The sequence below is a fragment of the Melospiza georgiana genome, chromosome 3 (genome assembly GCF_028018845.1).
Source record: "Melospiza georgiana isolate bMelGeo1 chromosome 3, bMelGeo1.pri, whole genome shotgun sequence".
NCBI lineage: Eukaryota > Metazoa > Chordata > Aves > Passeriformes > Passerellidae > Melospiza > Melospiza georgiana.
This window is the reverse complement of record NC_080432.1, coordinates 105471862-105482982: the sequence shown is the minus strand read 5'-3', so window position 1 is coordinate 105482982 and position 11121 is coordinate 105471862.

Below are 11121 nucleotides of genomic sequence, written 5' to 3'. Positions count from 1 at the left end.
TCACATTTCCCAGGAAAGGGCAGCAAGCCCCCATTTCCCATTGCCCCATTTCCATCTGGGGCCACGGGAGCTGTGGTACAGATATGGTCCGGATGGATTTAAGCTCGTCCAACTCTTGGTTCCTCTAAAGCCCTGCTCAGTGCGCTTTCGGTGCTGCCCTGAGCTATTGTTAGTGCAACCATCAGGGACATTTCCTTTCGGCTTCCCTTTCCCAGCCGCCAGACCGCGAACTGTCTCCGCTAGGAGGTCATTGAGTACCCTCTAGTGGATATTTTGGAAAATCTATCTCAGCTCTTTATTGGCCCCTGGAGCCTTGGCGGCAGCCCTCGGGAAAGCCTTATGTTTATAGTTAAGGCACACAGGGGATGGATTACAGAAAGCACAGCACATGCAAACAGTTGCAAACCCCTGCAAGAGCTCCTTCTCTTTAGTTAAATCAATCATGAAGGGCAAACATGATTAAAAATCAATACTTCCAGACAAACTGCTTGATTATTTTTTAAAAATCTAATAGATGTGTTCAAGGCCTAAAATACCTGTAAGGAAAATCAATCTGCCCATAGCATTCAATTTCAGTTTTTGGATTAGGCTGAGATGGCAATGGGTCCCTGACCTGTGGCATCCAAGGACAGGCTCCTGGGAGGAGCAAGAATATATCCCTACAATTGGTTTCATTACCCTTTATTTACTAGCTTTATTTATCATCTGTGTTTTTTTCCTAAATTAGTTAGTGCATTTGCCTTTTGCTTCCCATGATCTGTATGTGGTGGGTTAACCTTCCCAAACAGCCTAAATCCCTCCTGGCTGCCCACTCACTCACACCCCCATCCTCAGAAAATGTGTGAGAAAGGTCTTGTGTCACAGGAAGAACAGGGAGCTTGGTAGCTTGCCAGTTAGCATCACAGGCAGACTACAATTGGTGGAGGTGGTCAGAAATATTTTAAGTTATTGCCAATTAAAATAGATTCAGGTAGTGAAAAACAAAGATAAACAATAAAACAATACCTTTCTTCTCACAGGCTCAGCTTCATCCCCAACTCTTCTACTTCCTTTAACCCCCCAGGCTGCATGGGGAGATGTGGGAAGGGAAGCTGGGATCAGTCCATAGTGGCTGCTATTTCCTCCTCATGCTTTTCCCCTGCTCCAGCATGGGGTCCTCCCTGGGCTGCAGGTCTTCTGCACAAACCTTCTCTGGTGTGGCTCCTCCTCAGTGCAGTGGATATGTGCCTCAGCTCCTGGAGCACCTCCTCTCCAGCCCCTTCCTTCTCCTCCTCTGCTCTTGGTGTTCCCTCTGCTGTTTTTTCTCATTTTTTCCTCCTCCCCTGCCCATCCACAGTTATCTGCTTTTTCTAATACAGCTTACAAGTAACATTTTCACTGGAGTGTTGAGCAGCATCAGTTTCTGTTTCCATCATCTGTCAGTCCAGTCTTGTCAGTCAGCAGTCCTGTCAGTTTGTCTTGAGCTGATGTCAGACTAAATGTTGTGCCATTAGCATGCTCACCTTTATGCCTTTTATCAGTGGCTTAATGCTAGTGCTCTGTAAGACTTCAGGAATTTCCCAGGTACACCAGGATGTTCTCAAAATGAAGATGAGTAGCTCAATTACATCGCTGGCAGATTTGCCAGGCCTCCTGAGTATGTAGCAGGACTTAAACCTGCAGATTCTTAATGTCCTCACTTATAACTTAGCAGCTAAAAAATATCACTTCTTTCATTATGCTTGAAAATACCATAGTGCTTCTTTCTAAATATGTAAGAGAAATCTCTGTTTTTCTGTCTGCCTTTTCTTACCCTTCTTCTTGGTAGGATGTCACTGCTGCCTGCTGTTTTTCAGGTTTCTCTCAGGCTTTCCCCTTTGTATGTCCCATTTCCCTTCTGGAGCACAAGTTCTGTGCTGGTCTGTTGGATATTTCATAAAGAATACAGACCTCTGTATGCACAGCTTAAAAGGCTTTGTGGCTCTCCTGGTGGCATGTTGTAAATTCGCCTCCTTTTTAAACATCTTTTCTTGTGGAGCTTTTGGCCATGGCTCCTGGAGTTGGGCCTCATATGCCCTGTTCTTATGCCAAATTCTGAAGTTTCAATTTCTGAACCATCCTGGTGGGTGAGATTTTGTTTTTGTTTTCGGAATCCCCATTATTCCCAGAAAGTAGCTGGCTCTCAGTTTGTCATGTTTTAAAAGAAAACCAGACTGTCTCTATGTGCAGGTAGGTAACAGATGGGCCAGCTGAGCCTCAAACCCTCTCCCTAATCTCTTATTTCAGATCCTCCATGGTTCACCCCCTCCACTAACAGCTGAGACACCTCCAACCCCTTCTGCCCAGTCCCTGGGTTAGTCAAGGTGTCCAAAGAGTGAATGTTTGGAAAGGCATCTTTTCAGTAATGAAAAGGGGTTATCTGAGAAGCTTCTTGGTCATTAAAAATTGGTGCTGGTCTGAGCAGGAAATTGGGTCAGAAGGTCACCAAAGAGATCTCCTGGGCTATATTGTTCTATAATTCCATGCAAAAATATGGTATATCACTTAATAAACTGGCCAAAAGTATTAAAGAGGCAAAGATAGGGTACAGGATGAAACACATGACAAAATTACATTGTTGAAAAAACTTTATTCTTTTAAATTATATTTCCTGAAGTAAAAAGTCTAGAGGAAGTGTGTAACCATTCTCTAAAAATGTTCTATTCCCTAATCCAATGATAATTTCAGTTGCTTTGAAGGTTTTCAGTTGATGACAGTCTGCAGGGCTGGTGCCCAGGGATGCACCCAGCACATGATGACGTACATTTCTTTGTGGGCTCCTGCGTTACACAGAACCTGTCCTCTCTGGCGAGTGAGACACTGATAACACTGCTGTTTTGGAAGCAGTGACTCACTTGCATTTGCTAATAATGCATTCAGAAATCTCTGCCATTTCCAGCTGGGTTTTAGCCAGGGCTCTGAGACACCTACCAGACACTGTGGGGCCACAGGAGGAAGTTGTCCAGCACCAGCACATGATAAAGGTGCTTTTCTAAGCAGCAGGCCTCAAAATGCACACAGCCTTGGCTTGTCAGAGAGCTCTGTAAGTGCACATCTCCCACCTGTGCTGCCTCTCCAGAGTTACTGAGTCTGTGGGTTTGGCTTTGAGAGTGTAGTGGTCAATATGGGAGGGTTTCTTTTCCCTATCACTTACTCCACTTTCTTGTGGCATTGGAAAACAGGATGTATTGTGTTTGCACAGCGAGGTTTTGGTAGCAGGGGTCCGTTGGCCTGTTTTTTTTGAGTTTTTCTAAGCCTTCTGATGTTTACATTCTTGTAATGAACTTTCTCCCACACTTTATGTAAATAACTTATTGTTTTGCATTCTTTTATGGAGGAGGAGAAATTTGATGGACTGTTGCTTTGTCCAGTGTCATTGGAGAGGTGGCACTGGCACCCTCCAATCCACTGTTGCTTTTGGAAATCTATAAATGTTGGAGTCAGAAATTAAACTTCCCTCTTTTTTGCCTTGCAGAGCTGCGTGTCTGCGTCATTTTATTTCGTGTCCTATAGCAACAGGGGTCTACACCAGTGGCTTCTGTGAGAAGTTGCTAGAAGCCTTCCCCATGCCCAGCAGAGCCAATGTCAGCCTGCTCCAAGTGGGACCTGCTGCTGGCCAAACTGAGACCATTGGTGACCATGGTAGCTCTGCTGCAAGAACACATTTAAGGAGAGGAAAATTTACTGCCCAGGAGCAAATTTTGGCCAGAGAGGAGTGAGAATATGTCAGAGGAACAACTCTGCAGACACAAATATCCATGAAGAAGTGGGGGAGAAGATGCTCCAGGTGCCAGAGCAGATTCCCCTGCAGCCCCTAGTGCATACTGTGGTGAGGTGGCTGTGCCCCTGCTGCTCATGGAGGTCCATGGCTGGAGCAAAGATCCACCTGCAGCCCCTGGAAGAGCCCCATTTTGAGGAGGAAAGAGTTAGAAATCATGTGATAAATTGACTGCAGCCCTCATTCCCTGTGCCCCTGTGCCACTGGGAGGAGGTAGAGGAATCAGGAGTGAAGTTTAGCTTGGGAAGAAGGGAGGGGTGGGGAGAGGTGTTTTCAAATTTGTTTTTAATTTGCTTTTCCCTACTTTGGTGTAAACTAGCAATAAATTAAAGTAATTTCCCCAAGTTGAGTCAGTTTTGCCCAGGACAGGAACTGGTGAGTGATCTCTCCCTGCTCTTATCTTGACACACGAGCTGTTTATTGCATTTTCTCTCCTCTGCCCCAGCAAAGGAGGAGAGTGACAGAGTGGCTTTGGTGGGCACTGTACATCCAGCCAGGGTGAACCCACCACCAGGGATGTGCCAGCTCAAGCACACAGGCTATTTTACAGAGCAAACAGAAGTGGGGTTTTCCCTGTGTGATTTCAAGCATGAGCAACAAACATGTATGGCAAAAAATAAATTGGCTTAGCCAGCACTGCAAAGGGTGTGAGCTGCCACCCATGGTAATTTCAGAGTGACTCCTGCCGACTTCCCCTTTGCAAAAGGTCTTTTCAGTGAGTCATGCTCTCATCTACTGATGTTCCTGGCTTCTTAAACTGCGCCACTAACCCTTTGCCTTGGACCCAAAATTTTCAAATTGCTTTTAAAGGGTGCTTGTGCGTGTGTGTGTGTGTGTATTTGAAAGACAGGTAATCCCAGCCTGTGCCCCAAGAGACAGATCTGGCAGTGGAAAGTCACCGTCCTCCCTGGCCTTACTCACCTCCCTCATGTTTGCTTTTCCCCTTGAAGGGATGGAGCGTGTCCTCCCTACCCACAGGCACCAGATGAGACACAGAGCTGCCAGGAACTCTCCATCTCTTCCTGGGAAGAGATGCCTTGCCCTTTCCTGATCAGACTTATGATACTGACTCAAACAGAAAGCCAGGATGAGCAGGCACTTCCTCCTCCTGCTCTACTGCTGGCCAGAGGAGGGAGGCACCATGTTTCCAAACTCTCCTTCTTCTGTATCCCCCCATACTATCTCAGATGCTCCCCATTCAAAAATTTTCAAAATCTTTTCTAAAATGCATCACCATTTTTGGTTTTCATTAGCACCGATGGCAATGAGTACTTTTGAAGAGGCACAAGGAGCTCCCCATCTCTCCAGGCCTGCAAGTGAAGCTGCAGGCACTGGCATGGTGGGTGGCAGTGCTTCCCATGGCAGCAGCCTGTGAAGCCAAGCTTTCCCAATACCTCCAGTGACTGATCCACTTAGGAAAGCAGCTCTTCTGGTTACATTAACTCTTTAATCCTTTTCTCTCCCTTTCCAGAAGTGACAGCTTTTCTGTTTGCACCTCCATTGCATCACCACTCCCCTCTACAGCTGCCCTGCATTTTTTTTGCCTAACAGCATGTAATTAATCAGCTCAGGTTTGTAATAAAATATGACGCCCATTTAATAGACTGAGTCACTGGTAGAGCCAAGCAGAAAGAGCTGATGGGAAGGATGGCAGGGGAGATAACACAGGGCTGTCAGCAGGCGAGGGGCAGGCCTGCCTTGCACTGCCAGTGCTCTTCAGAGGCAGCCGGGGCGACACCAAGACCAAGCCTGCTCATGTTTCCCTGTTGCTTGGTGAGGCTCTGGCATGTTTTCCTGCCTGAGCCAGTGCAGCAGGAGCCAGACTGGTCGGTCCTTTCCCTAAGAGGGGGGCATGAGCTGAGGGTTAGGCTGGGAATGAGGAAGCACAGAGAATGGGTGAAGTGGAGAGGTGATTGTCAGCCCTGTGGGGACACATCCTCTGGACAAGGTGAAGGGATTGGACCCTATGTGCTGATAAGCCACCAATCTTATCCCTGAGCTGTTGCTGGCTTTTCAAAACACTTCCATATGTAGTTTTTTTGTTGCTGGCTGTGGTAATATCACATCATTAATCTTCATTAGAGGGTGATAAAATACTTACATAAAATACCTCATAAAACCAGCTGATCACTGGCATTGCGCTATTCCAAGTGCTCTGGAGTTTCAGGACAGAGGAGTTCTGTGACACTATAAAAATCTCCCTCCTGTGGCTCAGAGACAGTCAAAGCTAAGAAAGAGCTGTTGTGCAGTTGAGAAAGGCTTTTGGGCCCGAACATAGGCAGCTAGACTGGTGTATCTGGAAATGCTCGTGAATAACACCAGAAAGATGCTGGACATTTTACAATTTACTTTGCAAGAACCGTAGAAAAAGTAAAAAGTAAAAAGTACAGCACGATGATTGGGAAGGTGGGTGTCTGTGTGTGTACATCTAGACATACATAGCAAAAATAAACTCTTTCTGGTTTTCTGGCTAACACAACTGCTGCTATGCTAGAAGCTTTTCAAGCAAAATGGTTTTAACTCCATTTCCAGGAATTATGAATATTTCCATGTGACTGCTTTTCAGCTGTTTGCTAGAAAATGCTTACCTAGACTTTTTAAATGATGTAAGCTAATTACATCCCAAATTAAAAAAGACCTTATTAATGAATAAGATACAGGGATTTGGCATTTGATTTCAGCATTCAGCACAATTCCTGTTTAATGCTGTGCAAACTGATTCAGTCTCTTATCCCAGACCAGAAGCTGCAAAGCCGTGACGGTACAAATCACGCGTTGCAGCACGTTCGCCGCACTAGAAGATTCAGGGTGCTCTGGGCATGGGCAGGAGAGCAAAAGCTCTGCCAGTTCTTGGTGTTTCTCCACACCACCGTGTCCCAGGAGGCAGCAGTGGCTGCAGGACCTCATTTCCAGCCCCGCAGTGTGACAAGTCCTGCACTGAGCCTGCAGATGCAGCACTAGCCCTGTATCAGCCTGCCACACTGCAGAAAGAACAGGATCAAAGGAGAGAGTCATCCTTACCCAAGTCCTTGCAAGTCTTGTTTCTGGTGGTTTACCAGGTATTCCAACCACTTTGTAAATGTCTCTTTTTTTTTTTTTTCCCCTTGGTAAAAAAAAATTAACAAAGAACTAGGGCTAACACAAATTACCTACTGTGCTTTTTACAGTTGAATTAATAATCTCCTTACTTTATAGCCCTGCCAGGAGGGATAACACTATTGTTAAGGCATGACACCACATTGCAGAAAGGGTGTCTGCTCAAAACTTGTTTAGTCCTCTCATCCTTGCCTGTAATTCACTGGAAAACATACAAAACCTCTCACAGCTTGCACAGTGGCCATTCAAAGTAAACTGTAAGTCTTCTTATGGTCTCCTTTCCCTGTTAAGGTAAGGCATACCCCAGAGCTAAACAACTGAGAGTGGTCTTTTACCAATGTTGAGGAGCTCTGGAAAGATCAGCTTTTGCTTTTGTGGTAGGTACCTGCCAGAAAAGCCATTTTAAGATTGCCCATCAGTTAAAGCTCTAAAGCCGTGGAGGTGGAGCTGCAGAAACGCCCTTCCTATTGATGCCAGAACATTATTTAGCTCTTCCTTAGAAAACATCAGCAGTTAGGAAGGGCTCCAAGTTTTCCCAAGGAAACACTGTAATGAAATGCATCATCCAGCTGTCTGTGCCTTCACCACCACTCACCTGTGTTCATCCCTTCATCCTGCAATCTGGTGACAGCTCACAGGTTGTGCAAACCTGCTGAATTCAAGTGCCACCCAAAAAATGTTTTGCAAGTGGATGCAGTTTCCAGCTATGGAAATCTTCCCTTTCCCCACTAAATCACCTGGAACAGATATTCAACATCTGCTATTTTTATTTATTTACATATTTAAATTGCTCCTCAGTCAATCCCATAAATCCTCAAAGGTACACCAGACCCAAGAAATAGGACTGACCACTCATGAGAATCTTGAAATTTTAAAAGTGGTTCAGGGCTGAGTATTGTTATGATTTATGATTTCTTATTCTTTCAACTTTCATAGGACAGCAGGGCCATACCACTGGGAGTGGATTAATTCTTCCTTGCAAATATAAAATGCTCCTTTTGCTATGGAATTTCCAGTTTCAAGACCTGAAATTCTTGCATAAACATTCAGATTGCATTATAACAGCTGAAAAAATAAATTAAGAAATATAGTTAATTAGCCCACCCTCACCTCTGATTGAGTGTATCATCAATCTCTCCTCTAAAGCATTCTTCACAACTGTAATGGCTACTTTGTCTAAGCATCCAAGAGAAACAAGCTCCAGCAGGGAATTTAAAACCTGATACTTATTTTCTTAATATAAATAGCATTAATAAGCAAAAATGAGGACATTTCTTAATTCAGTTGCTTTAGCTACTGAAAAAGAAGAGGGCACAAAAAGAACAGTAAGTAATATCCTCAATGAGCAGAGCTCAGGGATTTGTCTTTTTTTTAACTTATTCCTAAATGCTGAAGAAAGACATGACAAAGTTGTATTGAATTAACTGACTTTTAAAACTTACTTAAATCAGGAAATAGAACACAAACAATCTGTTGATTTTTTTCATTTATATTTCTGAATTCTTAGTTCCTAAGCATAGCTTTGGCAGCTAATAATTTCTATGTGCTGGCCTAGTCACTGTGCTGAAAAAAAGCTGTTAACTTTATTGACTTTGTGGCAGATTATGGAATCCTTTTAAATTTCTAATTTAGATCCAGAATGGACTGCTCACCAGGTCACAATGATGTTGAGAACTAATCTTGGTGTCTGGCATTATGCTTATAATGGGAAATTTGCTCAGTGAAGGAGGCACTGCACAGAATTCTGCTGCTGTTTTAACAAACAAAGAATTACATTGCCTCAAGATGTCATGCTGCCAAAATTGCTACGCCAAAAATTAAATTGAGAACAGAATCTCAAATCCTTTGTCAGGCTGAAGCATCATATTGTTTTCAGCATCTTTGCAATGCAAAAGCAAGCAGACCACTAATGCTTTGTGCATCTCTTTGTTCCTAGAGCACGTTTCTACTCCCCATGAAAACACGCATCAAGAGGCAACGTGAAGAAAGTATCAAGAATATTTTTGTCAGATGAAAATACCCACTTATTCCCCAGTCAGTTAAAATTCCTAACAAAACACATTACAAAGTAAATGGATTCCTTCTACTTAGTGCATCTCCTACTGAGCTCAGCAGCCATCTTCTAATACTTGCCCAGAATTGCAGAGAGTCCAGTGCTGCTCCCTGGTAGCCAGTGGCTGGACCAGAGTCACACTCAAGGTGCTGAAAGAATGAAAAATTGTTTCACTGCCAAAAGCGTGCTGAAATGTATTTTGAAAGGCACCCTGTGGGTCTGAGTATTAAAAAAAAATACATTTTTAAAAATTACAAAATTACAAATTACAAATTCTTAATTTGAAATTGAAATTGTTCAGCTCAAGGATTTTAGTAAATCAATCCCTCTGTAGCTTTCAATGGGCTTCAGACAACACCTTCTGGATCCAAGAGATTTTATAGACTTGTGAGACAGACAATTTATGCCAAGTGCTTATTAAGATGGTACTACAGGGGATTCCACAGTGCTGGTGCAACTAGAGACATTAAGGAGAGTTTGAGTTACAAGCATTGCACGTACAAGTCTCATATCTCACCCCTTATCAAAACCAGACTTCATAAAGTGCCATAAAGTCAGAAAAAAAGTCACCCATGCACTGGTCTGCAGCACAAAGGGGAGCTTTCTCAGGCAACACTGTGTAAGTTCAAAATATGTTGCCACTTCTAGTATTTTACTAAAGTAATTATACCTTCATTGTAAAGTCTTCAAAAAAAACCCCAAACAAACAAACAAACAAACCCCAAAACCAATGAAACCAAAACAACAACTACCAAAAAAAAAGTGGAAAAAAGGTGGAAAAAAATTAAAGGTTTTGGTCCTTATTTTTTTATTATACTCCAACTTTCCTAGTGTGCAATGTGAAGTCTAGATGGTAATTAAATTAATAAATTCTGTTAGCATCATGGACTGTCCTTGGTGAAATTCTCACTGAAATAAGTGAAACTTCACCTAGAGAATACCAAAAAGCATCTAAACTCACAATGAGGGATTTTACCTGTACAAGAAAACTTACCTGACTTTAAAGCATAAATACCCAAAAGTCAGATTTATATAAAAATCTGATATTTATTAAATTGCCATCACAGAAGAGCTCAGTATAAAATCTCTAACAAGGTGATTTTGTAGCACAGCAAACTCTCTGTTTCTCACAGCCAAAGCTCTGGTTATGAATGCACAGTGTGCCTCCATATCATAGAATACAAAACTGGAGTTCGTCCTTGTAGCCCCATATTTGCTAAGCAGGAAGACATAATTTAATAAAAACTGTTCCTTCTATTAGTTTCTTGTATCCAGAACACCCAGTTTTGGGATCATTAAACGAAAGATATTGTTGCTACTCAACCTGCTCAGAATGTGCAGCTGCTGTTTGGCATTTCAGACTGCATGAAAAGACAGTTCACATGCCCCAGTGACAAATCACAGCAGTAAACTATTCTCTGAACACATCACAGTCTTCACCCAAGGAGCCACTCTAGCACAGCAAAAAGACATGCACAGAGGAAGTGATTGAAGTAGGCAAAGAGGAAAAAAGGGGAATTTTTCAGTAAAGAGCTACCTATTACCTAAAAATCTCATTTTCTGAGTAAATCCCAACAATGTGGTGGTTTTTCCTATTTAATTGAAGCATTTCCAACATGTTTGGTTTATGTCAAGCAACTAAGAGCTGAAAAGTATTCTAGGCTCTTTACAAGTACTGCATCCAGGGACACATTTTCTGCAACTCTGTACCTCATGCTGTCAGCAGAAAATGTTCCAACACCCCCTGCCAAATTTGATGTTTTGAGAATAGGTAGAACAACAAAAAAAAATCCCCATTCCTCATTGGCCCAGGGACTTCTTCAGTGCCATCTGCCAATTGTGTGGAAACCAGGTCAGACACCAATTTCCAGGTGAGAATCTGTTGTTCAGTAAGGAAAATTCCTATCAGGCTGGGTAGACCCAGGCTGCAGTACCCTGTGCCCAAGAGCAGCATTTGAGGTGTACCCAGAGTACCAAATGATGCCAAGGACTTGAAACCCTTGATTGTAAAACACCTCAAAGTTTATTTCAACATTTTACTTACTTGCAGATACTATAAGATCTTCCTATGACATGCATCCCACTCTGGAATAATTTAGCAAGCAAGCACCTGACCTGAAGATACATGCACAAAAAAGAAAGCAGCAGCAGAAGCTCTGCAAAAAAAAGTTTTTAG